Here is a 20,223-nt window from a genome sequence, read left to right on the forward strand (position 1 = left end):
ATATTTTAAACCACGTTAAAAAATGTACCAATAGTGCTAAATCCAATTCCCGACTTGTGGTTGCCCATTTAGATCGAATTATTTCATAAAGCTAGGGGATATTTGGCGTATCTTATACTATATAATATATATATATATATATATATAGGATTTGTCACAAAAAAACTGCACACAGGTGAAGCTAGTACAATATAATATTATTATTATATAACTTATAGGTTTAATAATAACAACAATAATAATAATAATAATAATAATAATAGTATAATGCGTAGTATTTTGCCACAACGGCCACCGCGCCGCCGCCGCCATTCCGCAGTCGGAACACTCGAACGAGTTTCAGCAACCCTCATAATAATAATAATTACTATATCGTCGAGTAGTTAATGCTCTTACATATTTTAGGTGTGCACACTCCCCCGTCGTCATCATACTGATTCTCTTTAACCGTGTAATACACCTACTACAGTGTACTGCATTACATAATATTATACGAGGTAGGTAGGTACACGGGATAAATAATTAACTTTGTGCAGTACACACGTTGTCGTGTAGTACCCGGTACCCGGTCGCTGTTATAGTCGAGCCTGTCATAATCTGCAGCAGCAGCCGCAGCAGCGGCAGTATATACCGTCGACTCTGAATCCGGTTCTTGGTATATGATTATTATTATTATTGTTATTATTAAATCTTCCCGAAATTTGTCGAAATCCCGGGAGCACAGCTGCTGGTGCTGTACGTAGGTGGTGGATGGGAGGTGTGTGAAACTTCGATACGCGTAGGTACACACTGTAATAATACGTATTATTATTATTATTATTATTATTATACATGTTGCGGCTTCCCGCAGTTTGCGTTTAGCATATTATAATATTATATGAAAATATCGCAATAACCGTCGTCGCCGTTATATTTTGCGCAGAGTCGGTGTCGGAAATCGTTATAATAATAATAAAAATAATTGTTATACGCATACACGATGCATATTATAGGAATATTATGAAGAAGCGAGGCGCAGCGTGTAGTATTTTAATACTATATTAGAGTTTGACCGTTCTAAATTATATTATATTTGATAAGAATCCCACCGTGAACGTTGTTTAATTTATCAGCACTGCTGTTCAATGTTTCACGTACTCAATATAATATATTATAAGAATGCAGTTATTTTTTTACGGTTACAACCAGAAATCTGTGAAAACTATAATTTGTCCCCTTTCATGAAAACTGATTTCGACTTGTTAGTTAAAACTATACCAGGACCTGTAGACGTTGGAAGTAGTTTTAACTTACTTTTTTTTTTGGCTATATCTAGTTAAAAGTTATGTCTGAAATAATAATATAATTATAAAAACTAGAGCTATGTATCGAGAGAAGTGGAAATAATTACTTAAATATACTTATACATATTAAGTAATAGAAATACAGGTATATTAATATTTGGAATGGATAATCTAACATTATTATTTGTTTCGGCGGGGCAAACTATCGTGGCATTGAGGTAGTCACATAGAAGTTATCTAATTTTTTGCAACGATTTCTTGGATATGATTTTTTGAAATTGTGCCTCACAAAGCCTTGTTTTCACCCCGTTCTTGGTTTTTTTGCGGCTGCGTAGAGAGAAATATTATTGCTAGGAACTTTATTTGTATTCATCACTACAGTAATGAACACCTCTGTGCAAGAAAAAATCATTCTCGAAATCTAATTATCTACACTTAAACACGTAACATTTAGTTAGAACTAGGATTTTAATTTAGAAATTTAAACACATTGGCACCGGGCGCCTTAGCCAATGTGATTTTGTCCTCAAAAACACGGTTTACGGGAATAATGATCCTGCCCTGTAGTGTTAACCAAATTTTATAATTTTTTTTTTTATTAGTAGAGGAGAATATTCTACTTCTACAGGCCGCATCGAACTCCTTTTTTCGATATTTTCATCTCAAACTTAATTATGAGTCTTTAAAAAAAAGACAATTTTTAGCTTTTTTTTATAAATTATTTTATACTATTATTTAAAATAAAATACAAAATCAGAAGTCGATGCGGGCTGTAGGAAGTCTTCTTCTTTCAGATAAAAAAATAGTCATCAAAATCCGACAATTCTATAAAGCTTGAGAGTTATTCCCATAAAGTAATTTTTTTCGATATAATACACCCTATCAACCACCCCTAAATAGTTATCGGGTAGTAGATTAGTGGAGAAGTCTTATAATTGAGGTAGCAACTAAAATATAAAATTAAATTTTCAAATTTTATAGAATTGTGGAAAATTTGAAAAACTGGCACCGGGACCCTTAACTCTAATTTTAACGATACGTAGTCAAACTAAGTTTTGACGGAAGTGGGTAATGAAAACTATAGTGTTGACTAGTTAGAACTAGTTTTGACGGGACTTTGGGTTTTGACTGTAACATATTATTATTTATTATAATATAATAGGTATATCAACTGTGCATATTAATAAAATATTGGATTTTTTTTTTTTATAGATTTATCATCTCCATAAAAATAAGTCTAGACTTCTGCAGATGGTTTTTCGTGCAATTAGATATTTACGCGAAGGTCTGATGAATAATTATTTTAAACGCACGTTACCGGATTACACTGTCCGTGAGATAATGTTGGTATAACACAAATAATATCTACGGGACATTTGTTAGGCTTATAATTGAACCATAGCTCATCAAAACATTGAACATTTTAAAGTAACCATTGTTTATAATATAAAAATATCGATGGCCAAAGTTTTAAATCCACACAATAATATGATACTTAATCGATTTATTATTTGATCGAAACGTACATTGTATAATGATATATTATAAGCGTATATAAAATATATATTATATTTATTATCATTTGATGAAAGTCTCTGTTTTGAAAGTAATGTTCCGGATGAACTATATGTTTGTGGCAAGTTTTCTCTCGGTTTTAAATGTTGTTCCTGCAGTTGTAGACAGTGGTAATGCAGTATTATCGGCGCATATAATACAAAATGTATACATTCAACAATGGTTTTATTTGTGCGGGTAGTGGTTTACACAATACTGGTATATTATTTAAGATTAATGTGACGTTTTAATGAAAACTAACGGCTTGTTTATAATATAATATGATTTTCTCCGATAAGGAATTTATCCAAATTATGATTTTTTTTTCGCTTTGAAATGTACTTAAAGATCATATAGTATTCATTATAATGTTTCATTTAAAATGAATTTATATAAATCGTAATAAAAATGAGTTATTTAACTTACCTAAAGACCTAATGAGTAAAGTACTATAAGCCATAAGGGTTACCTATAGGTAAAGTCCATGTCAATAAGTTTATAAAATAATATTATGGGAATAATGATGATAATATAGAAGTTATTTCAATTAATTGTATTAATTTATTACAAATTTATATTTTGTAAAAATTGTCAGAATATAGTTACGGTAGGTTTAATGGTTCTATATAGATCAAATATTTTGTAGTAGCATGCACTTTATATTTTTTATGAAAAACTACTTTATAGGACTATTATTTTCTGTGCACACATTTAAATAACTCAGTAACTACTAACTAGGTAAGTGTTTAAAATTTATATGTCGATTTAAAATCATCAACGCTTAACAAAAAAAACAACAATTATAAATTTACATCAACAAATGGTGTACTTATTTGGAAAAAAGAAGTTTGTATCAAAACAGCATAAGCTATTAATGTAAATAAAATCTAAGTATTTTTAAATATTATAATACACACAAATTAAAATAATCCTAATTTGAATAAATTAATTTTTATAGGATAAAACTGAAAAAAAATTGAGTATGCTTTTTAAATCACCTTGTACGATATGTGCCATATATGTAGGTTGTCATTTTTTTCTTATAATATTATGTTTATTGTTTTCCAAACCCCAAATATCATTAAACGTCTACTAGTTTAGTATATAATAAAAAATCAAAGGTGGGCATTAACTAGTTAATTATTTTTGTTTTTAACTTATTAACTTATTCAGTTAAAATGTTTATTGTTGTAAATCAACTTTTTATAGTTTTCATTGTCGTGAAGTTAAGTTAATTTTCTTTTCGTGTCAAGTGGAACTAACTTGATATACTGTTTCGTTAACTATTTTTAGTTTCGGTTATTTGTTCTCTAATTATATATATTATAATAATATAATTTTTTATACAGTCTTAAACATCTTGCCCGTCTTGGTATATGTTTGTGTATATCCAAATACTAGGGGGGAAGTTTATGGCTTAAAAATATTGTAACTTGAAAAAAAAATTTTTAACTGAGTTAAGTTTATTAACTTTAAACTTTTCTAGTTAATTTTTTTTTCAATTTTAACTGAAGGCAATTTTGTTGAATTAACTAAACTTGCTACAGTTAATTATTCTCATTAACATGCTCACCTTTGCAAAAAAATGTGTCATTACACTTGGCACTTCATATGAATCATTATAACTAAACGGATTCATCATCAGAAAACTTATATTATACATCACCTATTAATATGGTTTACTATATATTATTATCTTCCGATTACACGTTTACAAAATTACAGATTATAATAGAAAATGGGTATAGTTTAATATTTACTATACCTATAAAGGCTATAGCCATTGTAATTTGCATATCATATTATTATAATATGTATAATAGATGCAGCAAAAGTTAAAATATTTGGAAAATCGTGTCATAGAAAACGGAACCATACATATACGTAAAGTTTTCTATCTACATTCTTATAAAGTTTAAATTAAATAAACGATTTCATTTTTATTAAAAAATAAAAAAATATATATATATTTTAAAATACGAATTGTCTACATTTTTATTAGATTTACTAAATTATTATGTACCTAGGTTGTTTAGGACGATTTTTTGATTCAATGCGACTCTTAAACTTTTTGAAATGACATAAAAATATAGACTATATGGTTGCAGGAATACTTTTATTCTATGTTTGTTTATTGTTCGATATACACATAGAAGTTCTATATGATAGAACACAAACTTTGACAATTGACATGATACATAATATCAACAACGTTAAGTTTTTTATACTGTTTTTATATTAAAGTTTTGTGAAATATAATTCTAGTATGCTCAGTACTATATATTTTAGTGTATTATTTAGCTTGAAATTCAGCCATAAATGTTTTCTGAAAATTTGGTTTTAAAAAATAATTTTATCAATAGACAAAAGCGTCAGTAAAAATAACAGAAAACTAACACGTAAAATAATACTATTTACAACAATGTCATATTGTTGTCATGTGACAAGACATAAAAATATACAATAATACACTTTTGACACTATAACAAAAAAAAAATACATAAAAAATCTAAGGAAATGGCATTGTGTCACATCAGTGCGTCAGTAAAAAATAACAAACTGCAATGAAACACGGATTTACCAGTAATCCTATCTTAATAACATATTTTTCAACTTTCCGTAGTACAAAACGTTACTGTAGGTATTTATCTTGAATCAAAATTTTCGAATAGTCTTTCCCAGAATTGAATATTTCCCGGATATTATTTTCCTCAAAATTATCTTTTCTAAAACTCTTAGATACCTTAGGCATCACGAAAAATGCTGTCTGACTTGCATAATAAGACTAGCAATTCGAGCGAGAGACTTAACCGTTTTCATCCCATATTATAGGAAAACATCATAAAGATCTTTACTCTGCGAGGGTTTAAAAAAAATTTAAAAACAACAAGCTGACTTGGAATCAATGTTTTCAGAACTAAGTCTAGGATGAGAAAAGTCAGAATTCAGCAGAAAAGGAATTAGCGAATTTCCAATGTCTATCACTGTGGATTACGCAACCATTATATTATAATAATAATATAATATACAATGCATAAATTACTTGGGCTCTTTGCGGGCAGTTGCTAATTTTTTTGTTTTGTGTAATAAAATTAATAATTTCTTCATTTATAATAAATTATAATTTTTATTATTAAAAATATTTTTTTCTTTTTGGGAACTATGTAAGATTCAGGAAGAATACTATTAGGAAAATAAACCATTTAGGAAAAGGATGTTAGGGAATTTCGATATGGGAGTAACAGTCAGCTATGATTCCATATACTTACTTAGCTAATCATTACACTGTAGGGTAGTGGTGTTTAAAAGCAACGATGAACCGTCTTGTACCTAAACACCGAAGAAAAGCTAATGGGAAATAGGTACGGTAATTACCTCTCCCAGACTGGACGTTCAATATCTAAAAACGATACAATACTTTCTAAGTATGTTACGTCTTATCCAAAATAAAATGTCGACAAAAATATAATCCTGTGAGGCAATGCATTATATTATTACTCTTATATTTCTCGACATTCAATCAGAGTTTAAAACAAATAACTAAGCGTTTACGCGTTTCTCCGCTAACGTAATGTAAAATTACTATCTATAATAGGTATCTACCTAACTACCGCGGTTACTGCGGAATCAAAGAAAGAACCAACCACTTATTACCGGCGACGTAGTAAAGGTCGCGTAAAAGCTTTTAGAAATACGTGGAAGAACCATTTGATTCGTTCGCCCCGCAGTTAACCATTTATGGTGTAGCTGTTCAATTTAATACTCGACCGGTAAGTGCTTATATAGCTATATGCGTATAGTATGTATAGATGGGCCATTACGAAATAAATAAATAAATACAACACAACCACATCGCCATAATATATTGTACAAAATATTATATATTTTCGATGTTTTTATAATTCACTTGTACTGCTAAAATAAGGGGGGGGAGGTATTGCGTATAATACGGTATAGTAATAATAACCGACAGGGAGAGCAATAAAAACTAAATAAATATTATATCGAACTGAAAAATATGTAAACATTCACAGCATTTTAAATCCCGAATTTTTGTTTTGCAAAAAAATTAAAATTAGCTTACTTTGCTTTATTTCTCGGCATTTTATGTATATACAATGAAAAAAAAAATAATGCAAATTCATCCCCTGCACAACCCGAAACCCTATACCCTTAATCTGTTCTATGCGTTTAACGGTCGGTCGATCTTCCAATTCGAATCGCGTAAAATTTAATCTCAGGCCTCTGAAATTATACATACGTTTGAGTAAAAATGTATGTGACTGACTGGCAAAAGATTTCGTGAACGATTTTTGAATATCGCACTAACGTGAATAAACAGCGATTTCTTTTCGTCGGAATTTTTGATATTGTACAGAGACAGATTACGATTAACTTAAATTTATATATTATATTATATAATATATAATATGCATGACACAAGAACATTTTTCCATTTTCTGCGTTAAGTTTCTAATGCTTCGGATTTGGCCAAGGTTTAACTTGGAATGTTGTATTATAAGAGTTGTAGTCCACGCCAATAAAATATAGCTAACGTGCCGTAGTTGTATTTTTTTTTCCATACATTAAGTCATAAGTAAAGTTTTTCCTTGAAGAATGAAAACCTCTTTCGAATATATTATATTTTATACGCATATTCCACGAGAAAACTTTTAGATCAGAATGCTAAACATGCGTAAAATAGGAAACCATTTGTCAATATATCTAAGAAACTTTTCAAGAATTTTCCATTTTTTCATCTAAATATTATCTAGTCTATGATGGATAGTGATATATTTATTTTATTTAACGGTGACGATATATCATACCATATATCATTATAATACGAATTTATAGAAGGTTCTAAACTAGTATTACATAGGTACACGAGGCCTGCTAAGGTTTGAAATATTTTTCCACTTTTAAAAGTCTTTGAACACAAATCTTTATCATTTCAAATATAATTATGACTTGTAGTTCTATTCAAGAAAACAAATAACAATACTAAAGTTAATAAATCAGATATCCAAATCGTTAATAAAAATCATCAATTTTTCGAGTAGGTAAGTAATAAAATAATATTTAAAAAATTCCATCGAAAAACCATACCGTTATTTGAATGCAAATGTTAAACATACGTGGGTAATGAGTCAAATGAGTTGTTATGAGTATTTGGTTATTTTTTTCTTGCAAAAATTAAATCTTACGTGGAAGGTATTTACCTATAATGCCTACATGTTCTTTTATAATACACGCAGAATACAGATAAAAATGTTATTCGATCTTTTATTTATTTTTTCATTCACACACTTTAATAATAAACTCGTTCAGATATCAACGACCATTTATTTATTAATATTTAAATTGAAATAATCCAGCTATTGTATAATACACATCGTATGTTGCATTGTTCATCGTTTGGACTTGTTTCGTGTAATATTTTATCCTTTTTATTGACGTCGGAGCAATATTTCCCTTGGACTAGACACAGACCTAGCTAAAAATAAAAAATAAAAATCCACGTGACACTTGTTGATTGCATTCCCAGGAGACGGAAGGGATGTCGGAGAATGTCATATGGTATTTCTTATTCAGATTCTATCTCTGGTATCGTCCGTATTATGTTATATACGTATAAACACAATGGGGACCATATATTATGTCACCACTTTAATCTTACAAACAATTATCACAATAGACATGTTTCATGAATACTATCAAAATGTTAATACGCAATTTAATATAATTATATTATTTTAAATTTTAGTACACTCTATACATTATATTATTTTCGTGTTCCATTAAGTTTTAATTAAAAAATATAAACTAATAAAAAAAAATAATAAATTAACATATGTTGTATACAAAACACACATCCATAGTATATATATTATAAGAAGTAAGTACCTATATAGTTTAATATTTTATGAGTTAGTGAGTTTTTTTTTAAATGCAATTACATAAATGTAAAACGTACATTAAAAAAAATTGCATGAAAAATGTACTGCTTCGTGTGGTTAAGTTTGTTACCTAACATATGCCCATTAAGTCAGGTAATATTAATTAACTTAACATAAATTACAACAATAAGTTATCGTACGAACTTTTAACATCCTACTAAATTGAACTTCAACAGTTATTAAACGCTTTTGTGAGATTTCTTTTAATCTCGGGTTGATCGGAAAAACTTATTTACGATTTTATTTTAGGCGTGCCCATTAAACATTTATAAACAACAGTTTACTTTATTGTTTTAGTTGTAGTACGTAGATACAGGACACGTTTATGAGGAAAGTTTTAATTATACTTTATGAATAGACAGTATAATAAACGTAGGGTTTCAGAGAAACTATAGACTATTCTAGTGGATATTATTTTTATGTATTCAATTTATTATAATATATCATACTATTCGTAAGAAAAGGCACGATAAGTAATTGGCTTAATTGAGTTATATATTATAATAAACAGTAATTAGCTGGATGAAAATCTACTGATATTTTTTTTTTCCTAAATGATGACGTTTTAAACGATGAGGACAACGAGGACTTGAATATTGTTTGTTAACGAATAACGAGTGGTTAGACGGCTCTAAGATTCTGATGCAAAGTAAGTTTATTACGTGAATCTGAATGGTCAGATGAATGAGGGCCATGTATGGTGGCTGTAAATATTCTGTAGGTATATGTTTGTTTGTTTTAGTTGGGCTCGTTGAGATGAGACATTTGACGATAAGGATTTAAGAGGTACCTTCATTACAGAGGTTAAATGTGGTAAGGACATACATGCTTTCATATAAATTTATTCGCTACACATCAAACCTCATAAGCATAGTGCTAAGGTGTGTTTGTAGTTGTAAAGAAGCTGTTTGATGGTTTTCATTTATGGATATGAGCATCTTATCATTAGGATAGTTGTAACGAGGTGACGGTGGTTGGTCAGAGGTATATATATTGAAAAGTAAATAATACTACCTTGTGGTGCATTCAAGTTTATCGAGTAAATCGTTGGAGAAATGTCATTATGAACTTTGTTGGCAAAGGAGTTTGAAGTAAAATTTGTAGAACAGGAAATTCAAGGTGGAAGAATGCCATGGTTAGAATGGTTAGAAGAAGGCCGGGGAACCAGAGACGATCAAAGAGCTTCTACATATCAAGCATAATAGTAGAGTAGTAAAGTTTCTTTTCCAAACTTAACAATATTAGTTGCACGAGGCTGTGTATTTGATGATTAGTTTAATGTTTTTAGCTAAAATTTAACGAATTGATAATCAGGAGTAATGTTAACGGAAAAATATAGTGCAGTATATTCATGTTTTTATAAATCAATACCGTTCATACTTCGTGTATCGATACGTTGATAATTGTATTTTTCATTGAGTCAATTAGTATAATGATAGTAGTTATCTAATATTTTAACACTGATTTTACTAGAAGTCAGTCATAGGCGCAAATAGGGACTTTTTCTGGGTGGCTAAAATTGTATCCACAACACAAACCCTGGTAATTAACTAAAATATGGTTAAAAAACTAAAGCCCCCCTCTCCTAATTTCACATATGAAGTCAGTACTTATAATAAAATTAGTGCTAAAGTTAGTATCATGATTCAACATTTAAATCACAGACACAAATTTAAATATTAAAATTATAATATTTATCGTCTAGTGACAAAATACTCTCCAATGCAATATCCCATATATAACTACATATTATTATTATTATATGTATATTTATCAAGTACTGTATACACCTTCTTAACTTTAATAAATTATCATATGTACTCGACAATGACGAGTCATCATATTATAATATGAAAAAATATATAGATAGGTATTGTATGAACTGCCTTAAGCATCATACTTTTCGATGTAAAATATTATTATAGTGATTGTATACAGATTGCAACGTGACTAGAATGCTTAAAACTACATAAGTAAGTATGTACATTTGTCAAGTCGTAACTTTAAATTAAAAATCCGGTACCTACAAGAAAATGTTGATAGTACCACGTAAATATTAGCTAGCTACTATTATTACTGGCGTAGAATATCACAGATAACGTCTTTTTGTCAAATGTAATTTTAAGATTTATTTTTTCATAATTATTTTACTGAGAAATTACATGAACATTTTATATACCCGGTTGCTTAATGGGATTTTTGCGTTTGAATTTCACATTTTTTCGGTTATTTTTTCCCAGAGTAATATTTGAAAAGTCGAAGGAACAGAATACCACGGGCGCTTTCTACTCGTTTCTCATAACATGCATTCATATATTTGAGTATACAACTCAAAAACCGTAAAAAGTTATTACTATTAAATTGAAAAAGTTACGTTTGACAACAAACAACATTTACGTGAAACTGCAAATAAAATAAATATTTTTTTCTCATGCCCCCGGGGCTTAAAACGTTCAGGAAGTAAAACTCAAAGGATACTGAAAAAACATTAAATATATATACACCTAAATCATCGAACAATTAAAACGTTCCAGAAACTAGTGATATAATATCCTCCATATTTTTCTCAGGTTATTGCTAAAAATATGATTTTGTTGAAGGTAAATGATTATTATTAAATTATTAATGTATAAGCCACGTCCACGCGCAACAATCAAACGTATTTTATAGATGTGGTCCATATAATATGTTTCATTTTTATTTAAAAAGTATTTATATTATAGAGAATAATAATACAGAATAATATATACCTACGTTAAGCAAGTTTTTATATTTGGTTTATTCCGGTTTTATAATTTTTATTTATTTATTCGTATAATCGTATGGCATAAATAACACAGTAACATTTTAAAAATATATTTGTAAGTAAGATTAATAACAATACATTATAATAATATATAATATGAAGTCAAATTTAAATGTCTATGTTCAAGGTCCTAATCCATCAAATTTCTTCGTTCGTAACTTCATTAATTCTATTGAAGTCCAACTCAAAATAGTGATAATATTTTCCAAGGTTGTAGTAATTAGTTTCTTATTTTTAATAATTTCGTTATCCGTACGATGAATGCGTCTTCAATATGATAAAAATAATAATAATATTTTACTTGGCCATAAAAACAATTAAACATGTATTAGTAACAATGTTACACAAATACACGTAGGTACCTAATTACTAAAATAGTAACTGATTATATAAAAACAAAAGTATTTGGTACAAATCACAACTGAGGTGTAACCTCGTATTGGTGAGTTGGAGTTTTACAAATTAATTAATTATATATTAATATTTAGTCGAACAATCGTAAGAAAAATCAAAAAAATAAAAAATAAAAAATAAACGCTAAGATAATAATAAACAAGTATAGAATAAAAGAGAAGGAATAGTGATTTGATTTTTGTATGCTAGAAAGATGTAGGATAATAGGAAACAAGTAGAAAATCAAGTTATGTCGTATGAATTTTTTAGCCATATTTTTTATACGAAGTTTGAATTTTGTGTATGATTGACAGTTTAAAATATGAGGAGGAACGTTATATATAAATTCAAGGCCTACTTTACCAAAGTATCTACTGGATTTTAAAGTCTTGATTGTAGGAATAGTTATTTTATCATTTTGATGAGTTGTCCACGTGATCTTTTTGAATTCTTTTATGTTTAGTTTATATGTAAAATATAATGCATTTCCATAAAATAATTGTTTTACGTTAAAGACATTCATATTTTTAAATAGTTTTTCTGAAGAGTAGGTTTTTGGTTTATTTAGAATTATTTTTATAATGCTTTTTTTGTGTTGTTAATAATTTGTTATGCGCCACTATTCCAAGTCCGCCGAAGGTCATTGCAAAATAAACCATACATAACATAGGTTTATCTAGTACTTTTTTGAACGTTTATATAGAAGTGATGAAGTTTCCGCATTTTTGTTATTAAATTTTGAATTTGAATGTCCCATTTCATATGCTGGTCGAATATGACGCCTAGATATTTAATATTATCAGTTTTTTTTAATTATATCGCACAAGTCATTTTTAGTCTAAGTTTTACAGCTTGGATTATGTATTTTAATTTAATTTATTAATGGTTGGGTTATTTTTCCCTGTGTAAAGGTTACAAAGTTGGTTTTGTTAAAATGTAGTCTCATATTGTGCTTATAAAACCATTTGTTGATAGTACACATGTCAGACTCGGCGTATTGATAAGCTTTTTCCCAATTACTTTCAGATATTATCAGAGCCGTGTAACATCGGCATATGAAAAAAGCTTGTCATGTATGCTTGCATTTAAATTGCATAGTTCTGCTACATATATATTATATATAATATAGGCGATATTACAGTGCCTTGAGGAACAACATTGTAGATTCTTAGTTCGGCACTTAAGGTATTACCTATTTGTACTTGTTGTTTTCTATTTTTAAATAGGATTCAAACTGTCTGTAAAGTTCACCCTAATAAGGTTCTTTTTTAGGTATGTTAAAAGTCTTTTTTTTATGATTCTTTCGAATAATTAAAAAAAAAAAACGTTCAGAAGACTGATCGGTCTATAATTACTAATTAGCAATATCGAACTGAGGGGTGACATTTCAAAACGTACTGTTTCCATTTTACACTTTTTTGATAAATCACGATTTTTTATTTGTAATTACCAGTGGAAATAGTACGTTATGTATTTAACTCGATTATATTCCCTATCCTTCATTCTATGAGAAATAGTACAATATGGCCTACTTTGGAAATAGTACGTTTTGTACAATTTGAGGAATTGGTACGTTTTGTGTCAATTTGTCAAATGAACAAACTATTTAACATGGGAAATACTACGTTTTGACATAATTTTGAAAATACTGCATTTAGACAAATTTTGCCTTTAGAAAATACTTATTGCGTTTTGCATAATTTTTGAGTTTCAGATTGATTTTAACAAAGGAAATAGTACGTTATGGTTCAATTTGACCAAGCCATTCGATTTCTCATCCATTTTTTCATATGATACGATGTATAACTCAATTCATGACATTTTGAAGATAGTATGTTTTGAAATGTCCCCCCTCAGTTTATCTCCACCTTTATGTATGGGTGTAATTAAAGCTGTTTTGAATGAATTCGGTATACTGTATTCCACTAAGATTGTATTAAATATATGTTACAGGATATCTGATATAGATTCTTTAATATGTTTTATGTTTATAGTAATTCCGTCCTTACCCGAGGCTGAGTCTCCTTTCGTGTTGTTAATAGAAGAGTTAATTTCTTTTTTCGTTGTCATTCTAAGGTATAATGATTAAGTAGGATTGTTATTGATATAAGGGTACTGCTTTTTACTAGAATTAACGTTATTTGGACTTCCCATTGCGATGAAGTATGAGTTGAATGTGTTTGCAATTAAGGTAGCGTCTAAGTTAGAGTCATGTCTTTTATTGTTAATGTTTATATTATAATTAGGTAATTTGTATTGAGAATGGCTTGTTGCATCTTTAACTGTTGACCATAGCTTTTTATGTTTTTGCTATTTTTTGAGATTGTTTACCTATAATAATTTTGTTTTTGTTTCATAATTATATCTGAAAGCTTATTCCTATATTTTTATAATTAACAATTAGAGCTGTGTTGAATGGCTGTTGTTTGGTTAAAGTATGTAGTTTGTCTCTTTTGTTTATGGATTGTATAATGCCAGTAGTGATTCAATGTTTCAGTAGGTTCATATTTCTGGGTCTTACAGAAGAACAGTTTTTTAATGTTATTTTGAATTATTGACGTAAGTAGTGTTGTTTTGTCTTCTGCTGTTTTGGGTAATTTGATTTCATTCCAAATAGTTATGTTTGTTACTGATTTAAGTTTGTTAAAGTTAACGTATTTGTATCTAATATTATTTGCTAATTGAAAATCATTATAAAGGTTACGTCATGCTATTCTAATTTCTAAAAAAGTATTTGATTTTGTGGTAATCAATTGACAGATTATTGCATTCTAAATAATTAATTTAATAATTTTCAACTTCTCTGCACTGTTTGTACTAGCTTGAATTTAAAATAATAAACTTGTGATATTTTTTCAACTCTAATTATTGATGATTTGATACCTATCAATATCATTTAAAGCACGGACATTTCTATTTTGTCGATTAAAAACGTACAACCAATGTATTGTTTATTGTATGATTGTTTACGTACAATATAATAGGTAAGTTATTTAATTTGTAGTTTAAATGTCAACATCACTCCTATACCATAACGTTGAAAATTATAAAAATAAAACTTCGCCATGATAAATAAAATAGCGGTGTGTGTTTGACAACCGATAGTCATGTAATGTTGTTCTTGAGAATACGCATTTATATTTTCTGATATAAAATACATCATGAAACTTAATTGTATCGATAACAAGTAATGTGATTATTTAATGATTGTAGTATGTACGCCGTCATCTATACTGAGAAATGAATAAAGGCTTTGCAGGCACGGCACCTACATCTCACCAACGCTTCCTTAAAAACAAACTCTTCTCTATAGACGACCGTAACAACAAATTAACATGTAATACAAATTTCCAACCTTACCATAGGTAAACCAAACATCACCTTCAACCAAAATGAATAAATTAAGCCAAAGCATCATCGACGAGAAAACGTAATCGCTAATCACACTCCCACCAGCTACTCAGACAACATGCCAGTACCACTTCTTCAACACGATTACCATCCCCACGGTGTCCTTTGGCGATACCACCACACACGACAAGAATAAACGTAACACCCATTACAGTCCTCATAATACCATTAATAAATTGGATAAAAACGTCAACTTTTCCAGCGCGACAGCAGAACAGAATACTTATATAGAAGAATACTAGCAATGTTGTTTTTAATCAATCGATGTCACTCTATACAACAATTACAAAATATACATTGAACAGATTGTTTGAAAAATATTTCATTTGTATGGATTTTTATCAAATATAAAGAAACGTGTCGGTCAATAATAATTATAAAAATACAATAAATATTAATAATAATAATAATAATAGTAATTAGTTGATATTCTGCCACACGCATTGTCCGCAATTCGACGTGGATTGCCTACCGGGGAGTCTGAGTTGCATCCAAAAGGAGCTGAACAATCATAATTTTTTTGAAGTTGTAATTTTTTACGGGCAATGAATTTCGCGAGATCATCTATAGTGACTAATAAAACAAAATCTACTAACATAAATATACTAGAAATATAATCGCGTGAACTATACACTAAGCCCAGAGAAACGGAGAATTATTTCAAATGTTTGCTAACCATACCAAATCAAGTAATACTTAATGCCTTCAATAATATAAATATATCTTCCACATGTCCCATCTGAAAGCCGGAATAAACATAGAGGGATACAAAGACATCTTAAGCTATCATAAATAGATGTTTATCAAACAATATTACATTGTGGTCTAATATATTATTTTTTTTTTTTTTTTTTTTTTTTTTTTATTGATCTTATAAAACATCGGCTTCTGTGGCCATTAGTTTACAATTTACAGTAATTTAAAAATATTTACAATTTCATAATATATATATTGTGGAAAAGGGCTTAAATTAGGTTGTATAGCTGGATTTCTTTTATGTACAGTATGATGTTGCGGATTGATTGGGTGTCAGGTCCTAATGCTTCTCCGATTTGTTGAGATATGTTGTATTTTTTCCTCATGTCATCATATTTTCGGCATTCAGTAATAATATGTTTTACTGTGAGGTTCACTCCACACATTTCGCATATGGGATCTATTATTATTAAATACAATGTTAAAAGTTTAAAAATGTATTCCTACAATACGTTAACTTAATGGAATGTACGCTAACAGAAATCGAGTCGTTTACCAATTATTATTAATATGACATTAAACGCACGATGCATGAGAGTGACAAAATGTTTATGTGCAGTTTAAGTCTACTACAATATTCGTTACCTACCTGCGGGCTATACCTATACATAAATATTATGAACAGTACCTACTCATGCACAATGCACATGTATACATTTTGTTGTATCGGTTAAAATATAAAAAAAATAATAGAACTCTGCAGAGAATGTAATATAATATTATTTACGATTTTTGTATTTTAATGATTTGCTTAAAAGTTAAAAAAATTCGATAGCACGTGAAATGTAAATACCTAGTTCAACAAGAGCCGCAATCAAGCCAAGTCCGATCATTCTTCGCACCCAGTACAATATTGTGCTGTGTACTTAATCTATTAATATTTAATATTAATTACAGTGTGGAAAAAAGCTTATCAAAAAACACATATTACCTATATTCCTAACGTACTTGTAAATGAAATGTAATACACAGTAATCGAATCGTACATAAATTATTATTGATATAATATAATATTATACGCGTGGTACTTCGAAGTGACAATATATATAATAATATGTGTAGCTTAACAAAACCCTTTTATTACATTGTTACCTAAATATATGCAGAATACGCCTGCCTGCAAATATTGTTATATTGGTTAAAAAAAAACAACAACTCTTCAGAGAATATATTATATTAATATTATAGTATTCGTATTTTCATGATTTTTTTCAGAACGAATTTGATAGCACTTGAAATGTAAATATAGAGTGCTACACTAGCCACAGTCATATGCTGGTTTTGATCAGTAAAATATTATAATATTGTAAACTTAATATATTGATATTTGACGTGTTAAAAACAAAACCCAGATAAAAAACATATATTAATATATTCCCATCATACGTCCATATAAATTAATTATGTAACGTAGCAAAATTGTACATTATTATAATATATGTTTGGTTTTGTTAGGTATATTATATTCGACAAGCATTGTATAGTGACTCCTCCTGGCAAATAGTAATCAAATAACAAAAGGAGTAAATTCTTATCCGCGGTGGTAAATATTATTGATCGACACGTGTATAATATATTGATTTTCAATTATATATTTTTATATGAATAATTTAGCAAAACAACAAAATATACATGATTAAACGATTTTTTTTTTGTTTTCAAAATCTCATGCCTTATAACATATTATATTAAAATAATATGGTGTTTACACTTTAAAGCGATTTCAAGATATCGTAAATAATATTTTTTATGCAGTTTTAATTTAAAAAAATACATTTATTTTTTCATTATTGAGACGATAAAGTGGTGCACGTTTTATTTATTAATTTTTTTTAATCATATAAGTGGATGGTATAGTTTTCTCCCGCCCGCTTTTTTAAACATTCATTTTTCATAAAATGTACAAACATTGTAATAGGTACACAGTTTACACAAAAAATTATGTTCAGATGTTGTGAAGTAGGTACCTAAGTATCGATTTTTTTTCAAATAGTTATGTTTAATTATTAAATATAATTGCATTCAGTCTACGCTCTATATTATATACGAATTTATAAAATATGTATTGTGTGTATTTTACTATTTAGTTTTATTCAAAAATGAATTGTAATTATTTTTTTTTTTTTATTGATCTCAAAAATAACATCGACAACAAAGGCCATTAGTTACAAATAAGGATAGTTACATTAATTGAAAACTGAATTATAAACATTTTTTTTTTTTTTTTATATAAGATTGAACAATTTAGTTTGTTTCATAAACTTTATTAAATCAAGGTTTTTTTCTTGATTGGGTCCGAGTGAAGAGTCTAGGTTGTAGGATATCTTATGTGTGGCCCGTTCTTGGTTGAACATTAAACAGTCTGCTATTATATGTTTGACGGTTAACAAGGTTCCGCAGGTTTGACATATAGGGGGTTCCTCTCTTGCCATCAGGAAGCCGTGAGTAATCTGGTGTGACCATTACGGAGTCTATTGAGAACAGTATCTTCTTTACGGTTGATGTTAGGGTTTGTCCAACGATGTATGTCTCTTTTTATTTCATTTAATTTGGTGTTTTGTAAGTTCCAAATTTTTTGCCATTTATATTTTGTGCGCTCCTTTATGATTTTTTTTGCGTCATCATATGACATTTTATTAATTAAGACGGTATCTTTGTTGTTGATGGCTGTTGAGGCGTGTTCGTCAACTACTTCGTTGCCTATTGTAATTTTTATTACCTGTATACCTCGAAATAAAAACTGTGATTACAATATTATATATATATTAAATTCCATGTGTTTTAATATTGTTAGATTTTCATAAACTAAAATCAAAGAATTTTTCGTGTTTCATTCTGTATAAATTAATTTAAAATAACATTTTAAATTTGTTTTTTAATTGAAGTTCTGAAATATAATGTGAGTCTTTGAACTCGTTTTTCAAATTGTATTTTACAGTTTAATAGTTGTAAACTGGAAACGTTTAGACCATAAAATAAAATACGTTTCTAGCTTCACATTTTATATGCAAGTAGGTAGGTACTGTAAAAAGTCTGTATCAAATATCATTGTAAAAAATATTATAGCTTCACACACGCGGATAATAATTTTTATTATTAGTCAACTCCAGACCCACGTAATCAACCACCGAGCCGTAAATTGTCGCTAACAATTATAATTTTTAACTGAATTTCATACTAATGTATTAATATTTTAGTAACAGTTATTTAATATTAAAACTATAACTACTAAACGACACATTCAATTAATTTATATTCTTTGAAAGTAAAGTATTATAATGTTGAGAAAACATAGTGAAAATAAAGTGAAAACATTTGCACTCATACCAGACGATATTATGATACATTATAAATGCCATTGTTGTAAAATAAAAAACTGAAATAAAATAAATGAAAAAGTTTGTTGTCACTTTGTTGGTGTTTGTTGAAGTAAAACTCTATGATTAAATAAATATTTTTTTGCATGAAATATGTATAGAGAACGAGCCGGGTTCCGAGTTAAGATGATGTATACTTACTTTATTTTGAAAGCAAAAAAGAATAGCTTTGAAGCTCTTCCGTTCCAAAAATATTTTACTTATAATAATTCACTAAGCTAATAAATTGGTGTATACATGTTTCGAGTATATTTGAAAAAAACATTTATATTTTTGTATGAATTTTGATAGACCACGATGATTATTGATTATGCAAATAATTTGCAATATTATAATTCTTTAATGGTACTTAGCATAAACCGAGTTGTACGTTTCTTTTGAGAAATACCAACAAATCAGTCTACTGGAAAAATTTCCAATCGTTAATTTTAAATGTTTTTTTCTATTTCTGTGATCGTGAGTATACTGGATTATTTAGTTTTTATTTAACTTAATTACATTTCGTGAACTTCAATTTTTCAAACTTAAATTAATAATTTGAGTGCGATATTATAAATTGTTGTTTTTATATTATTATCCTGACAAGTGACAACTAATATATTATTACATTCCAGCTAATATATTTTGTTAAAATCTCGAAGTACTTCACAACACGGATAATAAATTATTCATAATAAGTAGGG

General features: G+C 28.4%; 1 protein-coding gene across 4 annotated transcripts in view; it reads right to left on the reverse strand.

Annotated features, from left to right (window-relative positions):
• Positions 1 to 20,223, reverse strand: part of LOC100571749 — a 151,771-nt gene that overhangs the window by 66,152 nt on the left and 65,396 nt on the right. The window lies entirely within an intron of this gene.

Source organism: Acyrthosiphon pisum, chromosome A1 (genome assembly GCF_005508785.2).
Source record: "Acyrthosiphon pisum isolate AL4f chromosome A1, pea_aphid_22Mar2018_4r6ur, whole genome shotgun sequence".
Classification (NCBI taxonomy): domain Eukaryota; kingdom Metazoa; phylum Arthropoda; class Insecta; order Hemiptera; family Aphididae; genus Acyrthosiphon; species Acyrthosiphon pisum.